At 32.5% G+C, this 16,399-nt stretch overlaps 1 long non-coding RNA gene and 1 other non-coding gene across 4 annotated transcripts in view; both read right to left on the reverse strand.

Annotated features, from left to right (window-relative positions):
* LOC112002841 (uncharacterized) overlaps positions 1-16,399 on the reverse strand; it is a 73,176-nt gene extending 56,777 nt beyond the window's left edge. Inside the window, exons 1-5 of one of the 3 annotated variants that reach the window (XR_010623875.1) lie at positions 16,384-16,399; positions 15,699-15,885; positions 14,182-15,635; positions 13,924-14,024; positions 13,519-13,632 (exon numbers count right to left, since the gene is read on the reverse strand). This is a non-coding gene — a transcript (uncharacterized LOC112002841). Of the gene's footprint in view, positions 1-13,518; positions 13,633-13,923; positions 14,025-14,181; positions 15,886-16,383 lie in introns of all 3 variants that reach the window. The other 2 variants (XR_010623876.1, XR_010623874.1) reach the window with 2 other exon arrangements.
* On the reverse strand, positions 61-1,739 carry LOC136062058 (uncharacterized). The gene is made up of 2 exons (XR_010623883.1): positions 560-1,739; positions 61-466 (listed from the first exon to the last, which is right to left on the reverse strand). It is a non-coding gene; the product is annotated as an uncharacterized LOC136062058 (long non-coding RNA).

Consider the following 16,399-nt stretch of genomic DNA (forward strand, 5'->3'; position numbering starts at 1 on the left):
CTTTTTTTTTTTTTTTTTTTTAATCTTTTGAACCTTCTAGCATCTCCAATTCGATGGAAATTGAATAACAGATAACTAAACTTTATTGCCCCGCTTGATCTAACAATGTGTCCTGAGAATTATTCTGTTTTGAAGTACATGGTTTCTGAAATATGCTACAAAATCATAGATGAGAAACTGTAAACTTTTTTGAAAGGCAAATAGTGGACAAGAGGAGATGGGGTTTGAAGTTTGAACCACATACATGAGGTATTACAAAAGATGCTATTGCCACTAAACTATCACTTAAACCCGAGAAAACTATGAAACTTGTCTAGAAAAAATTATATGAGCTTCTTTTTCTCAAAAAAGGTCTTCAGGTGCCATACTTGCAAGCCTGCTACTGATAAACAAACAATAAGGGAAAGAAAACTCAACCAGGCCATCCTATTGTTAGTTGTTTTGTTGAGCACCTGCATGTCTTCTTCTTTGAAATATAAATCATAAACAGCATTGGTTAAAAAGAGATGGATATCCCACTTTTCATGAACTGTAAAAGAAATACGATAAGTTTTCTTACCTTTCACGGAGATAAAACATTTCCTCCTGAATGGAAATAACAGTATCAAACATCTTCTTCAGTTCAAGTTCCATGAGCTAGCATTTAAAATAATGAAAAGAGGATAAGTTCTTATCCATATTGTGAACACAACTTGTAATATCTTATTTAAAAAATTGCAACACAATGATAATTAAATTAACAAAAAATGAAGGTCAGAACTAACTATATTTCTAGCATGATTGCTAAGCACAAATGCATGGACTTGAGTCTTGATAGAAGCCAATTTGGGCAAATAATGCGTAAGGGTAAAACCCTGCCCAAGTTCAGAGAGACCTCACTTAACTGAGATCAGCACTGGATAAGACATAATATCTCTCTCTCTCTCTCTCTCTCTCTCTCTCTCTCTCATAAGATAGAGACATGAAAATTACCAATTTAGTTTCACTTCCAATCCCAGTAATCAACTATCCAAATAAACCTATTCTCAAAAAAACTATCCAGATAAACCATTTCACCAATAAACAAAAGTGCAGAAAAAAGAGAATCATTTGCATGAACTTTTCATGGTAAGAGAATTGCACAAATAAAGATTGTCTAAGAGTAAGTAGATAACGTTGAGGATATGCAAATGAAATGACTTTGATGCAAATGTGACACAATCCTCCATATAACTATATTACAATGTTGCCTGAAATTGCATGACCAACAATCCAACAAATCCACTACCCTTTGCCGCATCACCCAACAAATGCCAAACAAGCAAACTGTAACTAATTGAGTTTCTGTCAATCTTCTTACCTAGAATGACATAAAATCAGATAAAGCCAGAGAAGAAGCTAGGAAAGTCTAAATTTTATGGAAAAAACAGGGTCAAGATATGTGTTATTCGAAGTTTCCATTAAATAAGATTACCAGGCCATTATGTGCACCGTATGTCTATTTCATATGTGCAACAATACTTTCCCTATGAGAAATGAATAAGAAGACTGGTAACACAATTTGAGCAAATATTTGTGCAACACAAAGAGAGTTCCCCTAAGCATTCAAGTGACAATTAAATCACTGATTGAAGATGTAGAAATGGTAGCATACTTGGTCTATTATCCAATATCCATGCTTGAATGAATAGATGATGAAAGTTTCTAACGTCATCCAACCTGAATGTGGCTAAGCATTGCATTTAGATTCAGGTGAACCAAGTTTCNGTAAAGTACTGTCTGCTCTTTCAGCAAACAGCGTGCTGATCAGTGAGAGAAACTGAGAGCATTCACATTGGAATGGCATGTGCCATATGTAGGAAATTTAGAATAAAATCTCAAAACCTCCCAGACTAGTCAAAACTAACTATTGAAAAAATTTGCAATAATTCTGCAATTTCATTTTTATTCACTTACTTTGTCAATTCTTCTTTTTCTTGGGTTTTTGGGTTTTGAGTTTTTGTTTTTATTTGGATTTTGAAATTTATTATTTTATTACGTAAAAATATTATTTTAACGTGTTATATTATAATATAAAGATAGGATGTTAAAAATATTGTAAAATAATATAATATAATTGATAAAGTAATTTTTTGAAATAGTAAAATAGAATGTAATAAAATTTTGGAATATGAATGCACTCCAAGTTCTCTGCTGTTACTAATCCCTGTCTCTCCCTCTCTCAGCCACACTTATCTCCCTTTCTACTTTCTCCCACCCCTTCCATACCCAAAAAAAAAAAAAAAAAATCAACAAAACAAACAGTTTTGCTTCACCAATATGTAATTGAAGTGAACAATGAAATGGTGCGTTTTGGCCTAACAAAACTTGACTAAACCGAAACACTGTAGAAAGAGCTATTAGCTTTAGCTTTTTTTTTACAGATGAGTCCGTTTGGGATTAGTTTATTTTGTAGAAATTGAAATTTTTCTACTGAAAGTGTTATAGATGAAGATAAAAATTAGCTGAAATAGTATACTAAAATTATAAATACTACCAAAAGTATAACAAAACTTATAAATAATAGCAAAAATAAATTAAATAATAAAATAAATTGACAAAAATAATTTTTGCCCAATAGATAATAGAGATAAATCTTAAAAAAAAAAAGAAGTCATAGTTCCATTTTGTTGCCCGAGTATTGTTTTTCTCTTCATAAGACAACTTTATTAACAAGTAGTATGGCCTTCAAATATCAGGCCATCTATTCTTCCAATTAAAAAAAATAAAAAAAGAGAGAGAGAAGGGATTTATCCTCAGAGTCGTCTCCCGTGAACAACCTACTCTCGCTTCCTATGGGCCTTTGTGATCCTGAAAATGAGATGCAAAAACTTGATAAGGAGAAAACGGAATTGAAGGAAGCAATATCAGAGCAAAACAATAGTCTTTAATCTCCTTTTATGGTATGCTTTCTCTCTTGCGACGTTTTGCTTTTTATTCCAAGCAGTTATCTTCTTACTACTTAGCAACTGTTCATCATCGGATCTGTGGTCCTTCGGCCGTTGGTTCCTCTTCGTATTATCTGTATTAGTTGCAGCACAAAACTTGTTTTCCCTGCTTAGAACCAGGTTCAAGTACAGTCAAGCTAAAGTTGAAAAAGATAAATTAGTCTACAGGCGAAATAAAGTGCAAAAGAAGCTAGTGGATCTTGAGAACGGTCTGGAATCAAATATAGAGGACGAGACGAGCAATAATTCAGAGGTGGAGTGTAAAGATTTTCCTCAAGAGTGTCGACGTTATACTTATTTTTTTTGTTTGCACGCTTTTTGCTTCGGCCTTTTCTGTTATTGTGATTGCAGGTTGCTGGAATACTCTTTTTCGCGATAGATGCCCTCAGATGACAAAGGTATGAGAGGGTGGTGTCAGCTGCATACGTGGATCACCCCAAGAGTACCGATTAATGTATAATTAAAAGTATTCATTTTTGTGTGTTTGTATTTCAATGGAAAAGAAGAAGCTAAAAGTTTGTGTAAACTGTATTCTGTATTTACTTTGCAAGCTTATTTTTAGCAGTCAGACTGTTATTGTTTATTAATCACCCTCATATTAGTTTTTTGAACGTTGCTATCATTGTAAGGTATTTTGAATCAAATCATCAGAATTATTTTCGATATGATTTCCTGAGAAGGTCCGAAGTACCTAATTAAGCAATTTATTTGTCTATTTTCTGGCCTTATTTCCTAAGCCAGACACCGTAGGTAAGGATACGGTATATATTCGACATCTTCTCGGACTTGGCTTTCTGTAGTCATCATGTCTGCTTCTATTATGTTCACGGCACCATCATGCCTAAGCAATGGATTTGTTTCAACATTGGGCACCTCTGCTTCCACATAAATTTTAGTATGGTCGATCAGATTCTGGATTTTGTGATACTCAAGTGTTAAAAGGAATCCACGATGTTTGATTCCGTTTTCAAAATGGTTTTTCTGTTCATCTTTATAACTGATCTTAGCATTCAAAAAAGAGTTTAAATTCAGTAGGGATGTGTAAATCTCATTTTCTACCCATCCAATAAAATGATAACACAAATATTTTTCAAGTAGAACAATAGACACTACTAAGAGTAGTAACACACAATCACAGTCTCATTAAATGTGTTTCTTAAATATTCTATGTAATTTTTTCTGTTAAAAATGATAATAATCTCAGAGCAGAACAAAAAACGCGTCGGAGAAGCCACCGGAGATGCCTTCAAGCTATAGAAGCTACCAAGAGCAGCACAAAGCTCCAGGTTTGTGGAATTTTTACAAACTGACTTTTGTCCTTTCAGTAGTTAGTTTGAAGGGTCTTTTGCAAAATAACATTGGACTGAGACTTGGATTTCATCTATTCTTCTATCAAAACAAGGCAGTAAAAAAAAATAAAGATTTTCACAAACTTTTTCTTTGAGAGAAAATGAGAAATGACTGCATTTTGTCTGTCTCCTTTACCGGCCCCCCTGCCCCTCTGATCTTTCTTGTTCCTCTTTTTCCCTTTCTCCGCACCATATCTGGTTGTTCTCCTTGTTGGTTTTATTTTATTTTAATTCTAATTCTGTTTTGCCTTAAAATAAACATGAACTTAAAAAACAGCTTTTTTTAAAATAAAAAAAAAAAAAATTTGGCAACAGAAAAATATTGGATGGAACTATAGGGATGAAATCAAAATTATTTCTTAAGATTACGCCCAACAGACCACTTCTTTTTTCTTTTTTTCACTTTCTTGGCAACCGATTTGAAAACTTATGTTTTGAAATTTTATAGGACCAAATTGAAAATTTTCAAAATATATGGCAAAAAAAAAAAAGAATCCCCCAAAACATATGTACTGAAAATGTAATTTTGCCTTTGTATTTTTGTAATTTGATTATTTTCAATACTGTAATTATTTTCTAATTTGAATGTGTTTGACTAGTTGGGGGTATGAATGGAAAGCACGTGCAACTCATTTGAGGAATTGTACCTATGTTGAACTCAAGACACATTTAGGGTCCATTTGGTTGGGAGAATTGAAAAGTGAGAGGATAGAAAATAGATGAATGATGGAAAAGTGGAAAGATAAAAAAGTTTTTAGTTTTCCACATTTGTGTTTGGTTGAGATGGTGGAAAAGTGGAGAGATAGAAAACTTTTTAATTTGGTTAAAAATAAAGTTTGTATAAATTTACCATCATGTCCCTTTTAAATAAAATAAAAAGTAATACATTATACTTTAAAAAAAAAAATTGTGTATAGATGAAAGTGGACATTTCAAAAATAGCGTAAGGAATCATCCAAAAGTGTTTTCTTAAAAAAATAATAAAAAAAAAATTTTAAGAAAAAGAGAAGGAAAAGAAGAACCCAACACGTCTTGACAAAACCAAAGAAAAAAAAAACAAAAACAAAAAGCCAGCATTAGCCGAGAAAGGAAAAGTATTAAAAAAAAAAAAAAGAAGAAGAAGAAGCTAGAAACATTAAAAGAGGTGGGGGCAGTTTTGTCTAAATTTTTTTCTCACTTTTCACTCCAAGTTTCTCTCCAATTTGGAGAGATTGTATTTTGAAGGGGGTGGAGAGAAAACTTGTGGACCCCACCAAAAGCTCTCCTCTTTTCCACCCTCAACCAAACAACCAAAAATATTATTTTCTCTCCACTTTTCTCTCATTCATTTTCCGTCCTCTCTAAAATCACCCCAACTAAACACACCCTTAGGAACCCTTTAGGGTCTGTAACTAGCCATTTCCTTTTTAAGAATAAAAAATATAAAATTTCAGGACCGAGGGAGACACTTAGGGGTTGTTTGGTTTTTTAAAAACCATCACCCATCACTCCTTACTCAATTTTAAACACTCATTGCTTATTACTCATCACTTAAAATACCCCAATTTTCTAAACCCCACCTGTTTGGAACACTGTTTTCACTTCACATCACTCAAATATTTCAACATTTTGTGTTTTAAGTTATTATTATTATTATTATTTCTCTTTGATCGTTAAATTTTATCTAATTACGTTATAAAAAATTAAAGATAGTAGATAAAAATATAATAGTATTCCATTATATAGCATAATTTGGATAATTTAGTTTTTATTGTTACATCTTTTAGTTTTTTTTTTTTCTTCTTCTTATCTTATTTTATTCAATATTCAAATTCAAACACATCCTCCTTATCATTAAATTATTGATATTCTCTCTCTCTCTCTCTCTCTCTCTCTCTCTCTCTCTTTCTCTCTCTCTCTCTGTGTTTTAAAAAATTAAAAATGTAATAATTTACTTAAATTCAAATAAAAGAAAATTGTGCTCATCAAATTGTACTAATTTTTTTAACATTTACACTTTCTCCAACCTTTCTCATTCCCTTTACCTTTTCATCTCCCTAAACATTCTACCTTGATATCACTCTTCCTCTTTCCTCTTTCCTTTTATCTTTCTTTATATTGTTTTTATTATCATTCTCTTAGTATAAATTTGTCATTCACTCTTTTATTCTTTACATAATTTTCTCTCACAAAAAATTGGTCATTTCCCACTATTCCTCCCTCAATTTTTTAGTGGATTTTATTTTTATTTTTCTTGCATCTCTATTTTTAGCTTGATAAAGTGTTGTATTCTTTAGAATTTTATTTTGGTTGATGAAATTTAGTTTTGTGTTTTAAGTTTTTATTTTTTTTATTTTTTTATCACTTTGATTGTTAAATGTTATCATATTGCATTATAAAGAATTAAAGATAGTATATAAGAATATATTATTATTATATTACATATGTTAAGTTTTTAGACCCCTTAAAACACAACAATTGGATTAACCTAATTTATTAGCTAAGTGATTAACTTAGTCAAATTATGCAAATCTAGGTTAACACAATCAATTAATCATATCAAGAAATATAGCAGCATAAATATAAATAACACAATGATATGATCATCCTGGAAAACCAAACTGGTAAAAAACCTGGGGAGGATTTAACCTAACTATTCTCAAGGTAAACTTGAATCCACTATATGAAAGAATTGAAGTTCATACAAAATGGCTTACAAGCTCCCCACTTGACTTCCTAATGCTACCCACCAGTAGAACTTACTGATACGACCATATGCAAGCTCTGAATCCACAGACTCCTTCTTTTTTGGATTCTCCACAAGATACAAGCACCACCGCTTGTGTTCTTTAAGCTCCAATGGCAGTAACTGAATTGATCATCAAGATGTTGATATAATCTCTACCTTGAAAACCCTAAGTTTATGTGAAGAAAAGCTCCTTAAGGATCTCACAAGAGATTCACACAAACAGCAAAATATGAGCAACAATACAACCAGAGCAACTTACAAAAACGTGGGTAGGGTTTTGCCTTATATACCTAAGGCAAAAACATAAAACCCTAAACATTTAATGAGGTAGGGCTAAGTTGGAAATTCTGCAGAAAAAACATTCTGGCCGACTTTCGATCAATCAAGTCTATCCTTCGATCGATCGAACCATGCCGAAATGCACTAATACATCTGCAGCCACTCGATTCCAACTTTACATGAATCACACAACTTTGAGCAAGCCTCAACAAGACTAAACATATTGTTTTAATCATGGTTTGCCAATATTACACATTAAAGTTCTAAATACATCAAATCCTAAGTCTTTAGAACCTAACAGCATAGAATGATTTGGATAAGTTAGTGTTTACTGTTATATATTTTATTTTTACTTTTTTTCTCATATAATTTTATTCAACATTTAAATTTAGTCACATCCTCCATATATATCATTAAATTATTTATATTTCCTCTACTTTTTAATTTTTTAAAATTTAAAATATAATATTTGGTCTAAATTAAATAAATAAAATTGTCCTTATTAAGTGAAGTAATGCTAGGGAAACACTCATTCTCACACCCAATGCATCAAAGGAAAAATGAAATACAAAACATATCAAGTTAGAAACACTACTTTCTCAAAAAAAAAAAAAAGGTTAGAAACACTAAATTAAAAAAAATAAAAAACTATTAATGCATATTTAATGTCATAGAATCATCATCAAATTTTGGATAACGATAGGTTGCCAATGGAGAGAGAGAGAGAGAGAGAGAGAGAGATGTGGTAAAGAAAAAAAAACAATACAAAGTAATAAAGAGTAGATAAAGAAAAAAAATCAAGCGTCGATTAGTAACTTTTGATTGGAAAACAAAGAGGTTGTAAGGATAAGTAAAAAATAAAATAAAGATTATGTAGAGAACATTAAAAACTTTACAATGTAGTAAAATAAACGTTAAATTCACTTAAAGAATTAAATCAATAATTAAATACAATCATAGTATTTTAAATTTAAAACTAATCAAATTCTAACTATGGAAACCATATTGATCATAACAAAAAAAAAAAAAAAAAAGATGTTCTTTGGTAGTAGTAGAAATTACATAAGAAATAAAGTTAGAAAATTTTAAAATTTCTTTTTTGACCTTTCATTTAAGCTTATTTATAATATATATAAATATATATATATATATATAATTTTCATTCACTATTACTTTTGAGAATCTAATGAACAATGCTATCTCTCATTTAATATATTTGTTATGCAAATCATTAGTTAGTAAATATACGATAATGGTAAGAAGCGTTGCAAATGAGATCACTAAAAAAACAAATAAAATGAATTAGCCACTATCGTTATGGAGTAAATGTCTATAATTTTACGCATTCAAAGAAATGGAATATATAGAGTTTTCTTAAAGGTATGTGTAAAGATTCACATTATATATGTGTGTGAGCGTGTGTGTGTGTGTAAAGCTAAAAAAAACGAATATTTAAGGTTTATATTAACTTAAAATCTAATGAAAAACCAATGGTTAATAACTAAAATTATAGTATTAATAAAATATTTAATGAGATCATCTTAAAAAAATTATCACGCACAACATGCGGGTATGCGACTAGTATCTTTAAAATATGCAACAAGCTCACCAATGTTGAACCAGGAGTGCAAGTTTTCAGTTTTGAAGGAGTGCAGTAACACTTTTCTTTGCATTTAGGATTGGCTGATTTAGAAAATGTAGTTATAGAATGCAATACCAAGACAAATCGTAACACACCCAATGCATGCCATACAGGGTACAGTTGAGCCACAAAACTTTCTCCAGACCCACCAATGCAGTATAGGAAAGTTAATCATATCATCAATAGCTAGAATATTCTAGTAACTAAGCATCCAACCAAGCAAAACAAAGTAACATCAAGTGCAACATGGGATGCTATCTCTCTTTCACGGAAAATACTGGGAATATATTTGAAATATTATGTCCAACGAAAGATAGCTAAGAGGTATATGGATCAAAAGAAAATAATGCAATTTTTGCAATCATAGTGATACAGCTGATATGAGCTTGGAATACAACACCTCTGTCCAACAAAACAGGAGGAGAATGAGAAGGTTCATGCTGACCTTGAAGAAAACCCTCAAATCTTATTCGAGCTATCGAGGCTAGCGGTGTTGAATGATCTCATCCAGTGCTAGAATAGCAGAAACAATGTGGACTGCGACAAAATAAATGGTTTGTGTGAACAGTAGGGCATAATCGCCAAAGTTAAATGTTAAGATGATCACTAGAGACTAACTCCAAAGCTATAGCTAATTTAGTTCAGAGTCTAAAAATCTCAAGCCAAACAGGGATTTAGTAGGTAAAGCAGAAGTGGACATTGTAATGTTCAAAATTGTTAGCCTGAAGAGCAAATGGAAAACGTTGATATTTTTATGATGACAAGATCCTACATTTTAGAGAAGGCTATGATGGGTACATGCTTGAAGCAGAAAAAGCCATATTCAAAGGCCATTCCAATTATGTGCCATCCCTAAAACCATTAGGTACTAGGTTATAGGAATTCAAGGCTCTAGAGTGGCCAAGGAGAGATAATTGTATCTTATGTAAGATTTTCAAACTTACATCTGTATTAAAGCGTTGAAGGTGTGCATGCTATGACTCTTCCTAAATAGTGTCACTCTAGAGCTAAACATCATAAGAGAGAGCCATCAAAACACAGAGCTTCCTATGTTAGTTTCTCCATCCTTTTCTTCACAAATAGAATTCAATGATCACATTGCAGTTTTGATTGGTAAATACTAATCATTTACACATTTTAGATTAAACCCACAACTTCAACATCTTCCCCTAGTTTATGAGAGGGAAAGGAGAAGCCATTGGTACAAAGACCAATGGCCATACTAATTGACAATCTTAACAGAAATATAAACTAGGAATAGGCCAAGGAAGTAAAACAATCAAACACATATTTTTTTTATAAGTAATTAATGAGTTTTATTAAAGAGTAGTGTTCAAAATGTAGAGCCTCTTAAAGAATTACAATCATAAATTTAAAAGGTCCCCAAAAATTCATTGTACAACATTCAATTTGCAGATTCAGGAAACTAGATTTGATCTCTTAACTGGTTTTTCCATGCCTTCAAATGTTTAGTTATTCAAGTCCCTCCAAATTGTCCACATAAGACAATGAGGAACTGCCAGATGCTACTTATGTTCTGATTATATGTACCTTTCCAGAAGCAATAACATCTATCACCTTCTTAGCATCAACCAATGTAACCCAAAAGCAATAGAAGGAAGGACCACAAATCAAGACCTACTAAGCAATGAACCAACGATGGTGTACTGATTTACAACTGATCTTTCACATATACAGCACCAATTGACCAAGACCATTGATGTGTAGCCTGTTGATGAGGGTTGCTTGCAAAACAAATCCATTTCCTTTCTCAGTGTCGATCTGAAGTGGCTTAGTGACATGATGAGGAATAAGAACTTTGAGGCTTCATTTCAGTCTGGAGTAAAAGCACTAGCTGTGGTTCTTGGAACCTACATACAGCAAGTTATTAGTGGTAATGTGGCTGATCTTATTCATTGAAAGAATGTTTTTGGTGCCAAAAAGTACCAAAAAGAACTAGCAAAAGGCTTACTCAGTTATGTCTTTAAAGCATTTGAGGCAACCACTGTTATTGTGCTTTTGGCCTGTGCTATAATCTCTCTGCCTTTGGAATCAAACTGCATACGATTATCATGGTTGGAGTATTATTGTTGCTGTCGTTCGGGTAGTTGCTGCTTCTGTTGTCTGTAACTTCAAGCAATCTAGGCAATTTGAAAAGTTCTCCCTAAAGAGTGGAGACATCAGGGTGGACGTATTGAGAGATGAGCAGCACCAACATATTTCAATGCACTTGTTCGTATTGTCACTGCTAGTCATAATCATGGTGTTGGCAATTGCAAAAGGTCTGCCTGAGGCTGGAAGACAACTTTTGCTTATTCTATGAAATACGTGATAGTTGATCATGCCTTGGCTAGGGATCTCTAATTGTGAGACACTAGAGTAAGACATAAGTATCTGCACTAACAAAACAAGTACTTGTACATTAAATGAGGTGAAGGTAATAGTAATTTTCCTTTAAAAGAAGCAATGAGGGAAGGTACAGAACAGTATCAAATGTTCTTGATATATAAAACAAGAAGCAATTGGTTTAAACATAACCAATACTATTTACAAAGTAGATTCTACATCGCTTGTAAAGATTTTTGGAGCCCTACCAAGAAAGCAACCCTTTCTTGGGCTTGTCTTTGATATGAGTATGAATATCAATAAATTCTATAATCCATGTTAGACTTTGATTCAGAGAAAAACAGAAGTGGAGTTAAAGTGAAGATGAAGAGTGAGAGGGTTGTTCATGCCCACAAGAAGGGAGCCCCCAAGACATAAGGATATATATTCAAGAGACCACATTCTAGCCAGCCTTTAACAGGACATCAGGGTAAAAAGAAAAGCACCCCCCCCCCTCTCCTCCCAAGGCCAATTCAGTAAATAAGACCAATCCTATGACAAATCAATAGCTATTCCAAAGTAATTATTAGTTTTATTAAGTATCAAAAATTCCTATGAAATTAAAAAAAAAAAATAGTCATTCATCCTTGAATTTTCATAGGAATACAGTTAAGAAATAAATGACCAACGACATTGAAGGTGAATTTCATACATTCAAATGGACAAAGAAGTAACAAACACCATTACTTTGAGAATCATATTAAAAAATTCAAACTTTAGTGGATCAAACAACTTGCTCCAAACTTGACTAACCAGAATATCAGACCACTTTTAATGTTAGTTATATTTTTTTCATATTCAACAAATCAGCAATGTAGAAGGCCCTAAATCATACTAACTAAAATTACAATGAAGCATATGCAAACTAAACTTGGAGCAAAGTGACCTCATGACTACTCTAGTATTGAAACCAAATTATATTACCAACAATTATTATAAGTTAGAGAAAAGAAAAAAGAAAAAAACACATTTACACATTGACAAGTTACCAAAAAATACTAGTATTTTTTTATAAATATTTTACAAAAGGAAATTGTATGCCATCTTTACATCAGTTGGATAATTGGTATAGAAAGATGATCAATTGTCAACAAATCAGACTTTAAATTTTTTGCCTCAATAAGGAGAAAAACACCAAAGAAATTATCAAAATACTCAGTTCCTAAGGTTTTGCAACAATGCTCAAGTCATAGTACATCTAAGTATAGTGGTAACTCTGGCAAGAGAACAACAATTCCACAAAAGGAATTAAGCAGTACGGGTACGAATTAAGCAGGCCATGATCAATGCAAAGTAAAGGGAGGCCAGGGTGGCTGTTGCTTCGCATGGGATTGATTTTTTTAATATTTCTTTTATGTATATGTGTATATATATATACACTAGTTTTATTTAATATTTTATTTTATATATATATATATATATAGAGAGAGAGAGAGAGAGATAAACCTTTGTACTGTATGCCCTAATTCCTCCACTGTTTCAGATATCAAAACCACATAATCCCATTTGAAAGCGAGATGTTTTGATGGGATTAAGTTAACATTAAAGGTACACTAGGAAAATTATTGGTCCTTACTAAGAGAATTTTTTGCTTGCATTAAAATTTTACTATTAGCCATACCTTATTTGAAATATACATATATTTTCCTTCAACTGAATATGTTATTGTCCCCTTAAAAAAGACCCTAGGTTATATTATAAAGAAAAAAAAAAGTGTGTTCATTAGAAAGAAGCAATATACATAAAATTGGCCTAAACAAGGTGGCTAACTAAGGAGAGAGTATTTAAGAATGTATGATCATATTCCGATGTAGAGAAAAAGAAGTTGATTGATTTCGTGACAAGGTGACTATGAAAAGCTATGGGCCAAGTGTACTAATTTATAAGTTAATGCCTTTAATTTTGGGTGACCTGGCCTTCACAAAGCTATAAATGCCTTGGCCCAGGCAGTAACAATCTCATGACCAGGCCACAATAGTTACAAGCTAACTTGTGCACAAATCACCTCTGACAAGGCTTGTTTTAGGTGACTGTTTTATCAACCTAAAGCTCAAAGTAAGTTTTAGTTTGATTTGCAAGAAAGATAATCAAAATTTGATAGAGTTTTCAATAGTTTAATTCAAGATATCCCAAGCAGAGTAACACACAAAGTAATGCTTATGAACATACCTCAATGACCTAAGCAAATTCTGGGAGGCTGGAGTGAGGGCAATCAGGTACTTTTATTGAAATTGCAACTTGGTCTTTGCCTTTTCACTCACTTGTTAAGAGCATTCATCTTTTCTGCAAACAAGATCACAAGTTCTTAAGCATAAAGATTCTTCATGCAAGTAAAAACATCAGGCACATGCATAAAGGGTCCATTCCTATGATTGCAACATAAAAATTCCCCACAAATTAAATAACTTCTACATTGATGCATTTCATCACAAGAAAATAAAGCATTTAAAATAAAGTGTATTTCCCTTGTACTCTTTATAACTTATAAAGATGATAACACAGTCTGATATAGGGAAAGAGTTGTAAATGGCAAACATAGTTGAACAGAAAGTAAATGACAAAAAATTGACTCACAACTATATGTACTGCATGTAGGACTTAGGAAACTTCCTAGAGACATTAAAAGCCAATCTTCTTAAGTGGTCTCCATAAAAGGCAAAGCCAAAGAATACTCGCTAGTGATGTAGTAACAAAAGGGGAAAAAAGAGTAAACGAAATCAACATCTAACATGATAAATTATGAATGCTAAATTTCACATATGTATGCATTTACAATGAAAATAGTGGAAGATTGAAACATAATCATGAAAAAAAATGAATTTAACCAATCACCTTTCCTCAACTACCAATAGGAAGCGTCATTCTCTGGTGCGGCCTCTTTCTTAAGAGTAATAGCACAAGACAAGCAGCCTGGTCATACTGAAGCTTGATTTAAAGCAAAAATATTATGTTAAATATAACCACTACATTGATGTTGGTTGAAAACACAGATATTATGTTAAAAAAAAAAAAAAAAAGTGAATAGAAAATTAAAATAACAAAACCATAGTATGCAACTTTAAGAGCTGACATGAGAGAACATTTGTTGCTCTAATACTCTAAATCTTAATACTCATACAAATATTTAAAACTCAAAGTATTAGAGATATAGTGCACGATGATTGATCATGCGTTTTTGCCTCAGTAGTCATAGTTATGGTGGTGGCAACTCCGGAAGGTCTGCCTCTATCAGCTACTCTTACATGTGGCATATTCTATGAAATGTTTGATGCCTGATTACACCATGGTTCGAGAACCTTCTGCTTGTTACACAATGGACTGAGCCCAAAAAAAAAAAAAAAAAATCTTCACTAACAAAACAGGCACTTGACAATTAATGAGATGAAGCTAACAGAATCTTGGCTTGGTAAAGAAACAATGAGGGAATGCACTTCCTAAGAAAAAGTAGAAAATGTTTTTGTTATAAGGCAACAAGTTTTTGGTTTCAACACTGCTAGTACAATTTACAAACAGGATTTCTGCATGACCGGTTGAAGGATTTGGAAGCCATACAGCAAAAGTACTACATTATTGGGCTATCTACAATTTAGGTATCAATATCAATAAAATCAAGCAAAATTCTGAGATAATCTAAGTCAAGGCCCTCAATTCAAAGAAAAATAGAAGTGGGGATTTCGAAAATAGGAAGAGTAATATGCACTCTATAGGGTAAACATTAAAATGATCATCGGTGACAATGAACATGCAGCAAGGGTGATAGCTTTGGAATGTGGGATTCTCAATCTTGATGAGGATTTCAATAATGAAGCTGTAGTAGAACAGGGAATTTTCAAAAAATACTCACCGGAAGAGAGAACTGCTGGTATGAATCATGTATTTATTCTAAGCGAAGAAAATTATTGGGCTTTCCATGGGAATCCAAGGCACTACAGTGGCAAAGGAGAGCACAAATACTGTCACCCTGGTTATTTACTTCTGCGGTGACAGTTTTGAGTTGGAGAAGGTGTGTATCTAAGAACAGTCAAAAAGTTCATTTAGTTCCAGCTCACAATGAATGTTGCTGCCAATGAATGTTGCTGCCCTTGCATCAACTTTAGCTATAGCCACACAATGACTTCATAGTAAATCCATCAATCAAAGCAATTTAAAACTAGAGCCATAGAAGTTTTACTGATGCTGTAATGTAGGGCATGATCTATTTTTGGCGTGTGTGAGATAGTGAAAAAAACCCTCATTTTCAACACTTTTTCCTCTGTCAAGTCTTCAATAAGTTTGACCCTAGGCAACTGGAGAAGAACAAATTTAGGGTTTATTCAAGAACAAGATGTTTTTAATAATTCTAAGTTTACCATAGTTTTTCAGCTAGTGATGGTGGGCTTAGAGAAGTGGTTTATCAATTGTCAGTACCGAGAGGCTAATTGGGGGCAGTGTGGTGCTTGCATTGGACTTGCAGCTTTGTCTTGGTCGACTGCTTTGGCTCTTCAAGTGTAGTGCAGTTTCTAGCAAGCAGTTATCTAAGCAAAGATGCTCTGCTTCCTGAAATAGTAAATGATAATCATTGCAATAGTCCCCCCAACTCCACCACCACAAAAGAAAAGTATCTAAGATTCAGCCAATAGTTCCAAATCATTTTTAATACATGAATTTTTGTTTTAGGTGAAGTGAATATTAAATTTAGTGCTAAGGGATATCAATTCAAGAGAAAGGTCCCAGTTAGCCTCTAACATGAGGTATGTTCAAGATCACAAGGAGAAATAACCATTATTTGTATGAGAAGAACAACATAAAAATCATATTTCATTCAATAAGACAATTTATTCTAAACTTGGCCAACTTGAATATCAATTCATTTGATCTTATTTATATTTTGTCATATTTAACAGAACTACAATACAGAAGGCCTTAAGTCATACTAACTAAAATTAAAACAGTCCAAGCTAGGCCTAGAGTAACCTCATGACTACTCCCATATTAAAATCAAATTATATTTCCAACAATTACTTAGCTAGTATACATATAATGTGAACTTAGTACCTTCAAAAGGGTCGAA

This window comes from Quercus suber, unplaced genomic scaffold (genome assembly GCF_002906115.3).
Source record: "Quercus suber isolate HL8 unplaced genomic scaffold, Cork oak 2.0 scaffold_376, whole genome shotgun sequence".
Lineage (NCBI taxonomy): Eukaryota > Viridiplantae > Streptophyta > Magnoliopsida > Fagales > Fagaceae > Quercus > Quercus suber.